This window comes from Triticum aestivum, chromosome 3D (genome assembly GCF_018294505.1).
Source record: "Triticum aestivum cultivar Chinese Spring chromosome 3D, IWGSC CS RefSeq v2.1, whole genome shotgun sequence".
In the NCBI taxonomy this organism is placed as follows: domain Eukaryota; kingdom Viridiplantae; phylum Streptophyta; class Magnoliopsida; order Poales; family Poaceae; genus Triticum; species Triticum aestivum.
Window position 1 is genome coordinate 257,114,332 of NC_057802.1, and position 16,501 is coordinate 257,130,832.

Consider the following 16,501-nt stretch of genomic DNA (forward strand, 5'->3'; position numbering starts at 1 on the left):
ACTAGTTTCAGCTCCTCGAACATCTCATATGCTCCATGTTTCTCAAAACGCTTTTGGAGACCCGGTTCTAGGCTGTAAAGCATGCCGCACTGAACGAGGGAGTAATCATCAGCACGCTGCTGCCAAGCGTTCATAACGTCTTGGTTCTGTGGGATTGGTGCATCACTTAGCGGTGCTTCTAAGACATAATCTTTCTTGGCTACTATGAGGATGAGCCTCAGGTTCCGGACCCAGTCCGTATAGTTGCTGCCATCATCTTTCAGCTTGGTTTTCTCTAGGAACGCGTTGAAATTGAGGACAACGTTGGCCATTTGATCTACAATACATAGTGTAAAGATTTTAGACTAAGTTCATGATAATTAAGTTCATGTAATCAAATTATTTAATGAACTCCCACTCAGATAGACATCCCTCTAGTCATCTAAGTGATACATGATCCGAGTTTAACTAGGCCGTGTCCGATCATCACGTGAGACGGACTAGTCAAGATCGGTGAACATCTCCATGTTGATCGTATCTTCTATACGACTCATGCTCGACCTTTCGGTCCTCCGTGTTCTGAGGCCATGTCTGTACATGCTAGGCTCGTCAAGTCAACCTAAGTGTATTGCGTGTGTTCTGAGGCCATGTCTGTACATGCTAGGCTCGTCAACACCCGTTGTATTCGAACGTTAGAATCTATCACACCCGATCATCACGTGGTGCTTCGAAACAACGAACCTTCGCAACGGTGCACAGTTAGGGTGAACACTTTCTTGAAATTATTATAAGGGATCATCTTACTTACTACCGTCGTTCTAAGCAAATAAGATGCAAAAACATGATAAACATCACATGCAATCAAATAGTGACATGATATGGCCAATATCATTATGCTCCTTTGATCTCCATCTTCGGGGCACCATGATCATCTTCGTCACTGGCATGACACCATGATCTCCATCATCGTGTCTTCATGAAGTCGTCACGCCAACGATTACTTCTACTTCAATGGCTAACGCGTTTAGCAACAAAGTAAAGCAATTTACATGGCGTTATTCAATGACACGCAGGTCATGCAAAATAATAAAGACAACTCCTATGGCTCCTGCCGGTTGTCATACTCATCGACATGCAAGTCGTGATTCCTATTACAAGAATATGATCAATCTCATACATCACATATATCATTCATCACATCTTCTGGCCATATCACATCACATAACACATGCTGCAAAAACAAGTTAGACGTCCTCTAATTGTTGTTGCAAGTTTTTACGTGGTTTGTAGGTTTCTAGCAAGAACGTTTCTTACCTACGTATGACCACAACGTGATTTGCCAATTTCTATTTACCCTTCATAAGGACCCTTTTCATCGAATCCGTTCCGACTAAAGTAGGAGAGACAGACACCCGCTAGCCACCTTATGCAACTAGTGCATGTCAATCGGTGGAACCTGTCTCACGTAAGCGTACGTGTAAGGTCGGTCCGGGCCGCTTCATCCTACAATGCCGCCGAAACAAGAAACGACTAGTAGCGGCAAGAAGAATTGGCAAACTCAACGCCCACAACTACTTTGTGTTCTACTCGTGCATAGTAACTACGCATAGGCCTGGCTCATGATGCCACTGTTGGGAATCGTAGCATAATTTAAAACTTTCCTACGCTCACCAAGATGCATCTATGGAGTATACTAGCAACGAGGGGAAATGAGTGCATCTACATACCCTTGTAGATCGCGAGCGGAAGCGTTCCAATGAACGTGGATGACGGAGTCGTACTCGCCGTGATCCAAATCACCGATGACCGAGTGCCGAACGGACGGCACCTCCGCGTTCAACACACGTACGATGCAGCGACGCCTCCTCCTTCTTGATCCAGCAAGGGGGAAGGAGAGGTTGATGGAGATCCAACAGCACGACGGCGTGGTGGTGGATGTAGCGGGTCTCCGGCAGGGCTTCGCCGAGCTTCTGCGAGAGAGAGAGGTGTTGCAGGGGAGGAGGGAGGCGCCTAAGGCTGTGGGTTGCTGCCCTCCCTCCCCCCCTTTATATAGGCCCCCTGGGAGGGGGGGCGCTGGCCAGATCCCATCTAGGGTGGGGGGCGGCGGCCAAAGGGGGGAAGGGGTTGCCTTGCCCCCCAAGGCAAGGGGAAAGCCCCCCCACTCTAGGGTTCCCAACCCTAGCCGCATGGGGGGAGGCCCATGGGGGGGGCGCCCAGCCCACTAGGGGCTGTTTCCCTTCCACTTTCAGCCCATGGGGCCCTCCGAGATAGGTGGCCCCACCCGGTGGACCCCCGGGACCCTTCCGGTGGTCCCGGTACAATACCGGTAACCCCCGAAACTTTCCCGGTGGCCGAAACTTGACTTCCTATATATAATTCTTCACCTCCGGACCATTCCGGAACCTCTCGTGACGCCCGGGATGTCATCCGGGACTCCGAACAACTTTCGGGTATCCGCATACACATATCTCTACAACCCTAGCGTCACCGAACCTTAAGTGTGTAGACCCTACGGGTTCGGGAGACATGCAGACTTGACCGAGACGCCTCTCCGGTCAATAACCAACAGCGGGATCTGGATACCCATGTTGGCTGCCACATGTTCCACGATGATCTCATCGGATGAACCACGGTGTCGAGGATTCAATCAATCCCGTATACAATTCCCTTTGTCAATCGGTATGTTACTTGCCCGAGATTCGATCGTCGGTATCCCAATACCTTGTTCAATCTCGTTACCGGCAAGTCTCTTTACTCGTACCGCAATGCATGATCCCGTGACTAACGCCTTAGTCCTATAGAGCTCATTATGATGATGCATTACCGAGTGGGCCCAGAGATACCTCTCCGTCACACGGAGTGACAAATCCCAGTCTCGATCCATGCCAACCCAACAGACACTTTCAGAGATACCCGTAGTGCACCTTTATAGTCACCCAGTTACGTTGTGACGTTTGGCACACCCAAAGCACTCCTACGGTATCCGGGAGTTGCACGATCTCATGGTCTAAGGAAAAGATACTTGACATTGGAAAAGCTCCAGCAAACGAAACTACACGATCTTTTATGCTATGCTTAGGATTGGGTCTTGTCCATCACATCATTCTCCCAATGATGTGATCCCGTTATCAATGACATCCAATGTCCATAGTCAGGAAACCATGACTATCTGTTGATCAACGAGCTAGTCTACTAGAGGCTTACTAGGGACACGTTGTGGTCTATGTATTCACACATGTATTACGATTTCCGGACAATACAATTATAGCATGAATAATAGACGATTATCATGAACAAAGAAATATAATAATAACCATTTATTATTGCCTCTAGGGCATATTTCCAACAGGTAGTAAGTCTTGAACCTAAGGCTATAGATAGTAATAGTACTTTGCAAAACTTTTGAAAAACATGCATAGTATTTAAATTCAAAGAGATATGCATAATATGAAAATATAGGTCAGTGCATGATCAAATTGCAACTTGCCTGTGTCTTGAAGTGATTCTCTACTTGTTATCGTCACTCCTTCACTTTACGATATATCTAATGATAAAACAAAAATACTTCAACACACAACAAATCCAGATGAAGATCCAAATGAAAGATTCAAATTAACAGTATAAATACATTCGTAGGATAATTATCATGTCGTAGCTATGGTTGAGATAAGAAGTTTCTTTGAATGGGAATATGTCATAGATTTTATTCTAGGGTGGGTCAAGTTGGTTCAAGGGAAGATCATGGTGTCAATATATAGAGTGATTGAGAAACAAGTTTTGACAACCAAATTTTCATAAAGAAACTTTTTAGAATATTAGACTTGTGGTCAACTATGGGAATTAAAAGTTATGAGTTTAGGGATTTGAAACTAATAATTCACTAACTCCAAATTTTTGTGGTAGTAACATATGATTTTTGTGGTAGTAACATATGACCACAGAGGTTTTCTAGGGATCAATCTAAGAGATTTATCTAAGCATAAAATTTAATTGGTCGAAGATGTTAAATTATGAGTAAAGAAAGTGATTTTATGGTGTGGAGGCTAAAACATGAACTAAGAATGTTGAAAAATTAAGTTATGGGTCCTAACAGATAGGTATGGTTCTAATGACCAATTTTTATATAATAAGCTTTTTGGTATGAATTATAGATTAAAAGATATGACAAAAATATTCAATTTACCATTCAAATCAAAACTAAATTTAGTTTGCTCAAAAGTGAAATTTTATAATTTCATAAAAAACTATAGGTTTCCACAAATCCGGGGATATCTTATTTGTCGAAATCGGACATATGGTTTGGGAGATATGAATTTCCAAAGTTTGGATATTTTTCTGGAAAAAAAATTACGGGATTTAGAGAGACCTCATCGGAGTTGGTCGCCGGCGACGAGAGGGACGACGGCTCGGGCGTGCTCTGGTGATGCTCTCGAGGTGGACGGGAAAGAGGAGGTCGAGGCGAACTCTTCGGACTCGGTTGTGTCCTCGGCCTCTTCCTCTGGTGGCGGTGAACAGCTGCCGGAGTTGGCGAAGCTCCGGTCAGAAGCAGACAACATGAAACTCGTGCTCCGGCTGCATATTCGAACGATTAGGCCTGTCAGGAGGTGTGCACTGAACATCCTAAGAGAAAGGATAAAGAACGGTGGTCCGAATCACCTTGTAATCGCCGGAGTAATTGACGGACAGCGGCGGCAGAGTAGAACTCCGGCGAGCAATTTGGGAAGATGGAGAGAGAGATAGCTCCTCCAAGGAGGGGGCTTCGGACAAGGAGAACCTGGGAGACTCCTTGGGATTTTATAGAGGGTCAGGGGGAGCCAGAGGAGAGCGGGCATCGTCGGATTTAAGGGCGTTAATGGCAGCAGTTACCTGTGGTTCTAATGGCCATTAGGGGGGGAATTAGGGCGCACTAATGGAGGGGAGGGGTCGAGGGAGGAGAGGGGAACCGGTTCTGGAGGTTAGTGGGTTGGGAGAGGAAGAGGAGGGAAGGAAGAGGTGGAGGCGCCATGGATGTAGCCTCTGTTCGTGTTCCTGTGAACATGAACGAGGAGGAAGAAGAAGCGTGGGCGTATGGGCCTTAGTGAAGTCAAGGCCCAAGAGAAAAATGAAAGAGAAAGAAAAGAAAAAAAACATTGATGGGCTTGGCTGGTTGTGTATGCTGTACTTGCTGGGTTATGTGCGTGCACAGTGCTCCGAAAAAAAGTTGTGCTTAGCCCTAAAAGACTTGGGATTAGATTTCGTAAATAAATAATTAGGTGACGAAAAACTTTAACTAACGAAACCAACGAAAATGTCTACATTTACATATTTATTATTTGCAGTCTAGGAAAAAAATAGTTTCATAATTTCGTAAAATTAATTTGTGTGCAACACTTATTAATGCATTATAGACTTAATTGAATTACTCAAAATTCAATTCAGAGTTTTGCAAATTCACAAACTGTTAATTCTCAATTACTAAATATTTCCGAATATGTCTTGGAGAAGTCACATTATCTCCTCTCATTAATTTATTTTAATAGTTTGAAAATATTTAAATGGCATTAAAACTCCAAATAAGATCCAATTTCAAATGGAACTCCAAATGGGATACTCATCCACCACATTTGAGAAAGTCATTTTATTTTCACTCCATAATTTGATTATGGTTTCAAAATATTTCATAGGAGTCCAAACAAAAAATAGAAAAAAAATTCAAATAGGACTCAAAAAGATTTTTAATTTCCCTTGAAAATCATAGCAATTCACTCAATTTTAACTTATTATTAACATTCCAAAATTTGGAAAATTTTGGGATGTTACACGGTTGCTTCTTCATCAACCACCACCACCACCTCCACATAACCTTGCCCACCATACACTTCCACCACCCCAACATAACCCAGTTTTTGTTTGAGCTTGTTTGAGTTGCGGCTTGCGTCTCCTAAGGTGTTTCGGCTACTTAGGGACGGTTGCTTCAACATTGACTCGCATAACCCATCATTCCACTTCCGCATTGCCGAGTGCAACACCACCACCGCTTTCCGCTACCACCATTTGACATTTGCCTTTGGAGATTTTGAGTTCGCGGTTTTTCCGTTTCCTAAGGTGTTTCGGCTAATTAGGAACAGTTCTACATCAAGAACACCGCCACTCATCATCGCATCGGCTGGTAACCTCGACAACACCATTGTATATTCCCCTTGCAATTGCATTGATAACCCCTAGCCCATTTTGCGTCACTTGCCTATCGAGACTAGCCATTTGAGTATTGCCGGTACGTTACTTGTGCACATTAGTGATCATTGATCTACACCTTCCATTGCATACATACCATACCATATTGGTATCATCTTGGTATCATATCATCTCTTGTGTCACAAGATTGTTCCCGCATATACACAATTGCTATCTTGGGTTGTGCATTTCGCAAAGTGGCCATAAAAAAGAGTAAGCTTTTAAGCAAAAGAGAGAAACAAAAGAGATTGTAAGCAAGTGCCATAGCATCATACCACATTGCATATAAGATTGTCATATCCGATCATCTTGAGCGGAACACCGGAACCATACATAATAGCATACTTGGGATAGAAAGTTGATACATTTTGCATATCATAGGTTATGCACAAGTGTCGTGTCCGCCTATAGAGCAATTGTGCTAGCGTCTCTCTTGAGCTGTGCAACACGAGCGTTTTCCGTGGATTCCACATTTTGAGCTCATTCCTTGGTTGCGCGACCCCATTTATCTATCCGTGTGTGTGTTTCCATGTGATTTTCATTGCTATTGGTCTACTTGTTTCACTTGCGAATTTGTGAATCTCTTTCAACATTATTGACTCTTGCTAACATTTTGCATCAAATTTTTTTGCCACTATCCTCACCGAGCTCCACCATAAGCCTTATTTGTGTAGGTGTGAGAAACTGACGAGATCGGTACCAATTGTGCTATTTCCTTGTTACATCATTGAGTGATCATTGATCCATTCTCAACATCGGTCAAGGTACATTTGGTATAGTTCTCTCCTTTCTTCCACACATATTTTCTCGAGTCTTGTGATGGATAGGCAAAGCATTTCATCTCCGGTCTTCGACAACAACGACGACGCGAACAACTACATCACCAAAGCGTCCATCTTCGATCTACAACGACAAATGCAAGGCGCACAATCAAGATTGCGAGAGCGCATCGACAACCTCGCCATCGACATACGAGACTCCGAAGCACATACAAGAGACTACTTCGACAATAAGCATTCCACACAAAAGGAGGAGGAAGATGCAAGGATGGAGGAGATTCGGACTTTGTTGGTCAACCGTTATTCCCCTTCATCATCCTCAAGGCGACGGCGAGCAAGTCGATCATCTTCGGAGCGCCCATGCGATGCAAGCGCAATTTGTCCACGTCCACATCTACATGGCGACCACCATCACGTTCGTGATCCACATCGTCATGAAGGGCAGGGCAAGTCACCTCCAAGCATCATGTGCACGACGATGACGAACGACATCTACTACGAGCTCAAGTGCGACAATGACACCATCATCATGAAGATGCTCCACAAGCGCAAACATACAAGTCCCAACAAGCTCTACTTCATGCCAAGGCCAAGCTTCATGAGCAAAAGAGAAGACCGCGAGACGAGCACCACCAAGGCGGAGCTACGGCTACCACCACCACTTCGGCATCTTTGCCAAGTGCTATCAAGGCATCTTTGCCTTTGGACGTACAGCATCTTCGCCTACTTCCCATGAGTTCGCCTACATTGACATCTTCAACAACAAGGCGACCACCTACAAGTGAGGGCGACACTTCCATCTTCGGAAGCCCCTCAAGGAAGATGGACGAGCATGGGAAATTCCCTTCAGTCATGGAGACGAGCTACGAGGTGCCACATGATACGGGCCTCCAACAACAAGACGGTGACAAGAAGGTGGAGCAAGGGCCATCCCCTTCGACCACGGTGACGAGCGCGAACCTCTTCAACAACATGAAGATGGCGCCCCAGCGGGACTCCTACTCCGAGTCAAGCTACGCGAGCGCACATGAGACTTTATCTTTGATCTCAGAGGAGAGTGATGATTTGCCACATCCTACGACATTCATCTTTGGAGGCATTATGGATGAGGAGGTTGAGCATGGGACTATCCCTTCAACCAAGGTGGTGATAGGAGTTGAGCATGGAGAGATTTGCACCAACATCTCTCCGACACCCACATATGACGAGATGCCCCAAGTGCCATGTGAGGAGAGCCACTACCACATGAGTGACTCCACCATACGTGACATTGAGATTATTTCCTATGAGAGGATGAGTGTGACCACCATTAGCTCCGCACTTGAGAGCATGCCACACATCCTATGTGAGGTTGAGAGCCATTTGAGTGACTCCACCAACCATACGAGTGAGAGCATGCAAGAGGGAGTGAGTGAGCCATAACACTGAGTGAGGTAGTTGAGAGGGCACGTGAGGCCACTATGATTTCTAACGACTTAACCTCTACTCCGAGTGTGTTTTGTTCTTTGGTGCTAGGTCTCCTACATGACGACATGCCTATCCTCGACGAGTCCATACCTCCAATCGAGACGACGATGGCCATGGTGGATGATGCTGCACCCCCCACATGGTTCCATCATGATGAGGATGACCATGACTCGGTCTTCGACACCTCACCTACAACACATGAGCAATGCTCCAAAGGTAATATAGGTGATGGACTTTCACTTGTCCCACTAGTGGACTATCTCACCAATGATTGCTTGCATGATGTTAATCCACCTATTCCCATGCTTCATGCTAGTGTAACTTCCTCATGTCATGACTTACCAATTTATGATGAATATGATGATGAGCATGTTGAGTTGCCTAGTTGTGATGCTATGCTCCATAGGATATCATGTGAAAATACTTTTGGTCACATCATGTTCGACAACCCTTTAAACTTGTCATATTCTATGAGTGATATCTCCCATATTGCATCATTTCAATCTCAACATAGTAACTATGCATGCCCCATTAAAATAAATCCCATTTGCACTTATGGCATAGATGACGAGATGATGGTCATTGGCTTTTGTTTTTCTTGTGATGATATTGCTAAGCTTCCTTTACATGATTTGCGCAATTCATCTACTATGCCATGCCATGATCACAGTGTTCTGAATATGCATTGTTTTGGATGTTGTCAATATTCTCCATGTGATGTTTCCATTAATGCTCATGAGGAGACCCCCATAGTTTCCTCATACATATTAGGAGATTTTGATTCATTCCATACTTTGCATGATTCCCATAATTGCTTGCACCATATGCATTCCATGAATAACAATGCTCTACATATTTCTCATGATGCATTACACAATTTGAGTCTCCATTATGCTATACATAATGAAAAACCTATCATGATGGATGACATGTTTCTATATCATGCATCTCATATATTTGAGCATTGGATATTTTGTGCTAACCAACACAAGCACATGCGCATCATGATGGATGATGTGTACATATACCACGCACACACAATTTTCCCTTTGTCTTTGTTTTGTGTAGGTACTCACATATACTCCTCAACCTCTCAATCCCAAGAGTTGACGAAACGAGCTCTTGAGAGCAACGATGATTTGGGATCCCGTGGATTATCATTCCCACCATTCCCTTCGCGCAAGGACTACGCGCATCTCTTTTACTTGGCTCTCACACGGCTATGGGCTAGATATCACTTGTTACCTTATGCCCATTGAAGGAAATATGCCCTAGAGGCAATAATAAAGTATTATTTATTTCCTTATATCATGATAAATGTTTATTATTCATGCTAGAATTGTATTAACCGGAAACATAATACATGTGTGAATACATAGACAAACAGAGTGTCACTAGTATGCCTCTACTTGACTAGCTCGTTAATCAAAGATGGTTATGTTTCCTAGCCATAGACATGAGTTGTCATTTGATTAACGGGATCACCTCATTAGGAGAATGACGTGATTGACTTGACCCACTCCGTTAGCTTAGCACTCGATCGTTTAATATGTTGCTAGTGCTTTCTTCATGACTTATACATGTTCCTGTGACTATGAGATTATGCAACTCCCGTTTACCGGAGGAACACTTTGTGTGCTACCAAACGTCACAACGTAACTGGGTGATTATAAAGGTGCTCTACAGGTGTCTCCAAAGGTACTTGTTGGGTTGGCGTATTTCGAGATTAGGATTTGACACTCCGATTGTCGGAGAGGTATCTCTGGGCCCACTCGGTAATGCACATCACTATAAGCCTTGCAAGCATTGTGACTAATGAGTTAGTTGCGGGATGATGTATTACGGAACGAGTAAAGAGACTTGCCGGTAACGAGATTGAACTAGGTATCGAGATACCGACGATCGAATCTCGGGCAAGTAACATACCGATGACGAAGGGAACAACGTATGTTGTTATGCGGTCTGACCGGTAAAGATCTTCGTAGAATATGTGGGAACCAATATGAGCATCCAGGTTCCACTATTGGTTATTGACCGGAGAGGTGTCTCGGTCATGTCTACATAGTTCTCGAACCCGTAGGGTCCGCACGCTTAACGTTACGATGACAGTTTTATTATGAGTTTATGAGTTTTGATGTACCGAAGGAGTTCGGAGTCCCAGATGAGATCGGGGACATGACGAGGAGTCTCGAAATAGCCGAGACGTAAAGATCGATATATTGGACGACTATATTCGGACTTCGGAAAGGTTCCGAGTGATTCGGGTATTTTTCGGAGTACCGGAGAGTTACGGGAATTCGTATTGGGCCTTAATGGGCCATACGGGAAAGGAGAGAAAGGCCCCAAAGGGAGGCCGCACCCCTCCCCATGGACTAGTCCGAATTGGACTAGGGAGGGGGGGCGCCCCCTTCCTTCTTTCTCCTTCTCCCTTCCCTTTTCCTATTCCAACAAGGAAAGGAGGAGTCCTACTCCCGGTGGGAGTAGGACTCCCCCCTTGGCGCGCCCTCCTCCTTGGCCGGCGGCCTCCCCCTTGCTCCTTTATATACGGGGGCAGGGGGCACCCCATAGACACACAATTGATCAACGATCTTTTAGCCGTGTGCGGTGCCCCCCTCCACCATATTACACCTCGATAATATCGTAGCGGTGCTTAGGCGAAGCCATGCGTCGGTAGAACATCATCATCGTCACCACGTCGTCGTGCTGACGAAACTCTCCCTCAACACTCGGCTGGATCGGAGTTCGAGGGACGTCATCGAGCTGAACGTGTGCTGAACTCGGAGGTGCCGTGCGTTCGGTACTTGATCGGTCGGATCGTGAAGACATACGACTACATCAACCGCGTTGTGTTAACGCTTCCGCTTTCGGTCTACGAGGGTACGTGGACAACACTCTCCCCTCTCATTGCTATGCATCACCATGATCTTGCGTGTCCGTAGGAATTTTTTTGAAATTACTACGTTCCCCAACAGTGGCATCTGAGCCTGGTTTTATGCGTTGATGCTATGCACGAGTAGAACACAAGTGAGTTGTGGGCGATATAAGTCATACTGCTTACCAGCATGTCATACTTTGATTCGGCGGTATTGTGAGATGAAGCGGCCCGGACTGACATTACGCGTACGCTTACGCGAGACTGGTTTCACCGTTGCGAGCACTCGTTGCTTAAAGGTGACTGGCGGGTGTCTGTCTCTCTCACTTTAGTTGAACCAAGTGTGGCTACGCCCGGTCCTTGCGAAGGTTAAAACAGCACCAACTTGACAAACTATCGTTGTGGTGCAGCCACGTAAAACTTGCAACAACAAAGTAGAGGACGTCTAACTTGTTTTTGCAGGGCATGTTGTGATGTGATATGGTCAAGACATGATGCTATATTTTATTGTATGAGATGATCATGTTTTGTAACCGAGTTATCGGCAACTGGCAGGAGCCATATGGTTGTCACTTTATTGTATGCAATGCAATCGCCATGTAATTGTTTTACTTTATCACTAAGCGGTAGCGATAGTCGTAAAAGCAATAGATTGGCGAGACGACAACGATACTACGATGGAGATCAAGGTGTCGCGCCGGTGACGATGGTGATCATGACGGTGCTTCGGAGATGGAGATCACAAGCACAAGATGATGATGGCCATATCATATCACTTATATTGATTGCATGTGATGTTTATCTTTTATGCATCTTATCTTGCTTTGATTGACGGTAGCATTATAAGATGATCTCTCACTAAAATTTCAAGATAAAAGTGTTCTCCCTGAGTATGCACCATTGCGAAAGTTCTTCGTGCTGAGACACCACGTGATGATCGGGTGTGATAGGCTCTACGTTCAAATACAACGGGTGCAAAACAGTTGCACACGCGGAATACTCAGGTTAAACTTGACGAGCCTAGCATATGCAGATATGGCCTCGGAACACGGAGACCGAAAGGTCGAGCGTGAATCATATAGTAGATATGATCAACATAGTGATGTTCACCATTGAAACTACTCCATCTCACGTGATGATCGGACATGGTTTAGTTGATTTGGATCACGTAATCACTTAGATGATTAGAGGGATGTCTATCTAAGTGGGAGTTCTTAAGTAATATGATTAATTGAACTTAAATTTATCATGAACTTAGTCCTGATAGTATTTTGCAAATTATGTTGTAGATCAATAGCTCGCGTTGTTGCTTCCCTGTGTTTATTTTTGATATGTTCCTAGAGAAAAATTATGTTGAAAGATGTTAGTAGCAAAGATGCGGATTGGATCCGTGATCTGAGGATTATCCTCATTGCTGCACAGAAGAATTATGTCCTTGATGCACCGCTAGGTGACAGACCTATTACAGGAGCAGATGCAGACGTTATGAACGTTTGGCTAGCTCAATATGATGACTACTTGATAGTTTAGTGCACCATGCTTAACGGCTTAGAATCGGGACTTCAAAGACGTTTTGAACGTCATGGACCATATGAGATGTTCCAGGAGTTGAAGTTAATATTTCAAGAAAATACCCGAGTTGAGAGATATGAAGTCTCCAACAAGTTCTATAGCTAAAAGATGGAGGAGAATAGCTCAAGCAGTGAGCATGTGCTCAGATTGTCTGGGTACTACAATCGCTTGAATCAAGTGGGAGTTAATCTTCCAGATAAAATAGTGATTGACAGAATTCTCTAGTCACCATCACCAAGTTAGTAGAACTTCGTGATGAACTATAGTATGCAAGGGATGACGAAAGTAATTCCCGAGCTCTTCGTGATGCTGAAATCGACGAAGGTAGAAATCAAGAAAAACATCAAGTGTTGATGGTTGACGAGACCACTAGTTTCAAGAAAAGGGCAAAGGGAAGAAGGGGAACTTCAAGAAGAACGGCAAGCAAGTTGCTGCTCAAGTGAAGAAGCCTAAGTCTGGTCCTAAGCCTGAGACTAAGTGCTTCTACTGCAAAGGGACTGGTCACTGGAAGCGGAACTACCCCAACTATTTGGTGGATAAGAAGGATGGCAAAGTGAACAAAGGTATATTGGATATACATGTTATTGATGTGTACTTTACTAGTGTTTATAGCAACCCCTCGGTATTTGATACTGGTTCAGTTGCTAAGAGTAGTAACTCGAAACGGGAGTTGCAGAATAAACAGAGACTAGTAAAAGGCGAGGTGACGATGTGTGTTGGAAGTAGTTCCAAGATTGATATGATCATCATCGCACACTCCCTATACTTTCGGGATTAGTGTTGAAACTAAATAAGTGTTATTTGGTGTTTGCGTTGAGCATGAATATGATTTGATCATGTTTGTTGCAATACGGTTATTCATTTAAATTAGAGAATAATTGTTGTTCTGTTTACATGAATAAAACCTTCTATGGTCATACACCCAATAAAATGGTTTGTTGGATCTCGATCGTAGTGATACACATATTCATAATAATGAAGCCAAAAGATGCAAAGTTAATAATGATAGTGCAACTTATTTGTGGCACTGCCGTTTAGGTCATATTGGTGTAAAGCGCATGAAGAAACTCCATACTGATGGGATTTTGGAATCACTTGATTATGAATCACTTGATGCTTGCGAACCGTGCCTCATGGGCAAGATGACTAAAACGCCGTTCTCCGGAACTATGGAGAGAGCAACAGATTTGTTGGAAATCATACATACAGATGTATGTGGTCCGATGAATATTGAGGCTCGTAGCAGGTATCATTATTTTCTGACCTTCACAGATGATTTGAGCAGATATGGGTATATCTACTTAATGAAACAGAAGTCTGAAACATTTGAAAAGTTCATATAATTTCAGAGTGAAGCGGAAAATCATCGTAACAAGAAAATAAAGTTTCTACGATCTGATCGTGGAGAAGAGTATTTGAGTTACGAGTTTGGCCTTCAGTTAAAACAATGTGAAATAGTTTCACTACTCACGCCACCTGGAACACCACGGTGTAATGGTGTGTCCGAACATCGTAACCGTACTTTATTAGATATGGTGCGATATATGATGTCTCTTACCGATCTACCACTATCGTTTTGGGGTTATGCATTAGAGACAGCTGCATTCACGTTAAATAGGGTACCATCTAAATCCGTTGAGACGACATCTTATGAACTGTGGTTTGGCAAGAAACCAAAGTTGTCGTTTCTTAAAGTTTGGGGTTGCGATGCTTATGTGAAAAGGTTTCATCCTGATAAGCTCAAACCCAAATCGGAGAAATGTGTCTTCATAGGATACCCAAAGGAGACAGTTGGGTACACCTTCTATCACAGATCCGAAGGCAAGACATTCGTTGCTAAGAATGGATCCTTTCTAGAGAAGGAGTTTCTCTCGAAAGAAGTGAGTGGGAGGAAAGTAGAACTTGATGAGGTAACTGTACCTGCTCCCTTATTGGAAAGTAGTTCATCACAGAAATCTGTTCCTGTGACTCCTACACCAATTAGTGAGGAAGTTAATGATGATGATCATGTAACTTCAGATCAAGTTACTACCAAACCTCGTAGGTAAACCAGAGTGAGATCCACACCAGAGTGGTACGGTAATCCTGTTCTGGAGGTCATGTTATTTGACCATGACGAACCTACGAACTATGAGGAAGCGATGATGAGCCCAGATTCCGCGAAATGGCTTGAGGCCATGAAATCTGAGATAAGATCCATATATGAGAACAAAGTATGGACTTTGATTGACTTGCCCAATGATCGGCGAGCCATTGAGATTAAATGGATCTTCAAGAGGAAGACAGACAGTGATAGTAGTGTTACTGTCTACAAAGCTAGAATTGTCGCAAAAAGGTTTTCGACAAGTTCAAGGTGTTGACTACGATGAGAGTTTCTCACTCGTATCTATGCTTAAGTCTGTCTGAATCATGTTAGCAATTGCCGCATTTTATGAAATATGGCAAATGGATAAACAAAACTGCATTCCTTAATGGATTTATTAAAGAAGAGTTGTATATGATGCAACCAGGAGGTTTTGTCAATCCTAAAAGTGCTAACAAAATATGCAAGCTCCAGCGATCCATCTATGGACTGGTGCAAGCATCTCGGAGTTGGAATATACGCTTTGATAAGTTGATCAAAGGATATAGTTTTATACAGACTTGCGGTGAAGCCTGTATTTACAAGAAAGTGAGTGGGAGCACTACAACATTTCTGATAAGTATATGTGAATGACATATTGTTGATCGGAAATAATGTAGAATTATTCTGCAAAGCATAAAGGAGTTTGAAGGAGTTTTTCAAAGAAAGACCTCGGTGAAGCTGCTTACATATTGAGCATCAAGATCTATAGAGATAGATCAAGACGCTTGATAAGTTTTTTCAATGAGTACATACCTTAACAAGATTTTGAAGTAGTTCAAAATAGAACAGTCAAAGAAAGAGTTCTTGCCTGTGTTACAAGGTGTGAAATTGAGTAAGACTCAAAGCCCGACCACGGCAGAAGATAGAAAGAGAATGAAAGTCATTCCCTATGCCTTGGCCATAGGTTCTATAAAGTATGCCATGCTGTGTACCAGATCTATTGTATACCCTACACTAATTTTGGCAAGGGAGTACAATAGTGATCTAGGAGTAGATCACTGGACAGCGGTCAAAATTATCCTTAGTGGAATAAGGATATGTTTCTCGATTATGGAAGTGACAAAAGGTTCGTCGTAAAGGGTTACGTCGATGCAAGTTTTGACACTAATCTAGATGACTCTAAGTCTCGTTCTAGATACATATTGAAAGTGGGAGCAATTAGCTAGAGTAGCTCCGTGCAGAGCATTGTAGACATAGAAATTTGCAAAATACTTACGGATCTGAATGTGACAGACCCGTTGACTAAAATTATCTCACAAACAAAACATGATCACACCTTAGTACTCTTTGACTCTAGTAAACCCTTTGGGTGTTGGTCACATGACGATGTGAACTATGGGTGTTAATCACATGGTGATGTGAACTATTGATGTTAAATCACATGGCGATGTGAACTAGATTATTGACTCTAGTGCAAGTGGGAGACTGAAGGAAATATGCCCTAGAGGCAATAATAAAGTATTATTTATTTCCTTATATCATGATAAATGTTTA

At 43.4% G+C, this 16,501-nt stretch overlaps 1 long non-coding RNA gene across 1 annotated transcript; it reads right to left on the bottom strand.

Annotated features, from left to right (window-relative positions):
• Positions 1 to 3,390: 3,390 nt before the first annotated feature.
• LOC123074493 (uncharacterized) lies at positions 3,391 to 4,949 on the bottom strand. The gene is made up of 3 exons (XR_006435989.1): positions 4,636 to 4,949; positions 4,346 to 4,551; positions 3,391 to 3,523 (listed from the first exon to the last, which is right to left on the bottom strand). It is a non-coding gene; the product is annotated as an uncharacterized lncRNA (long non-coding RNA).
• Between the last annotated feature and the right edge of the window lie 11,552 nt (positions 4,950 to 16,501).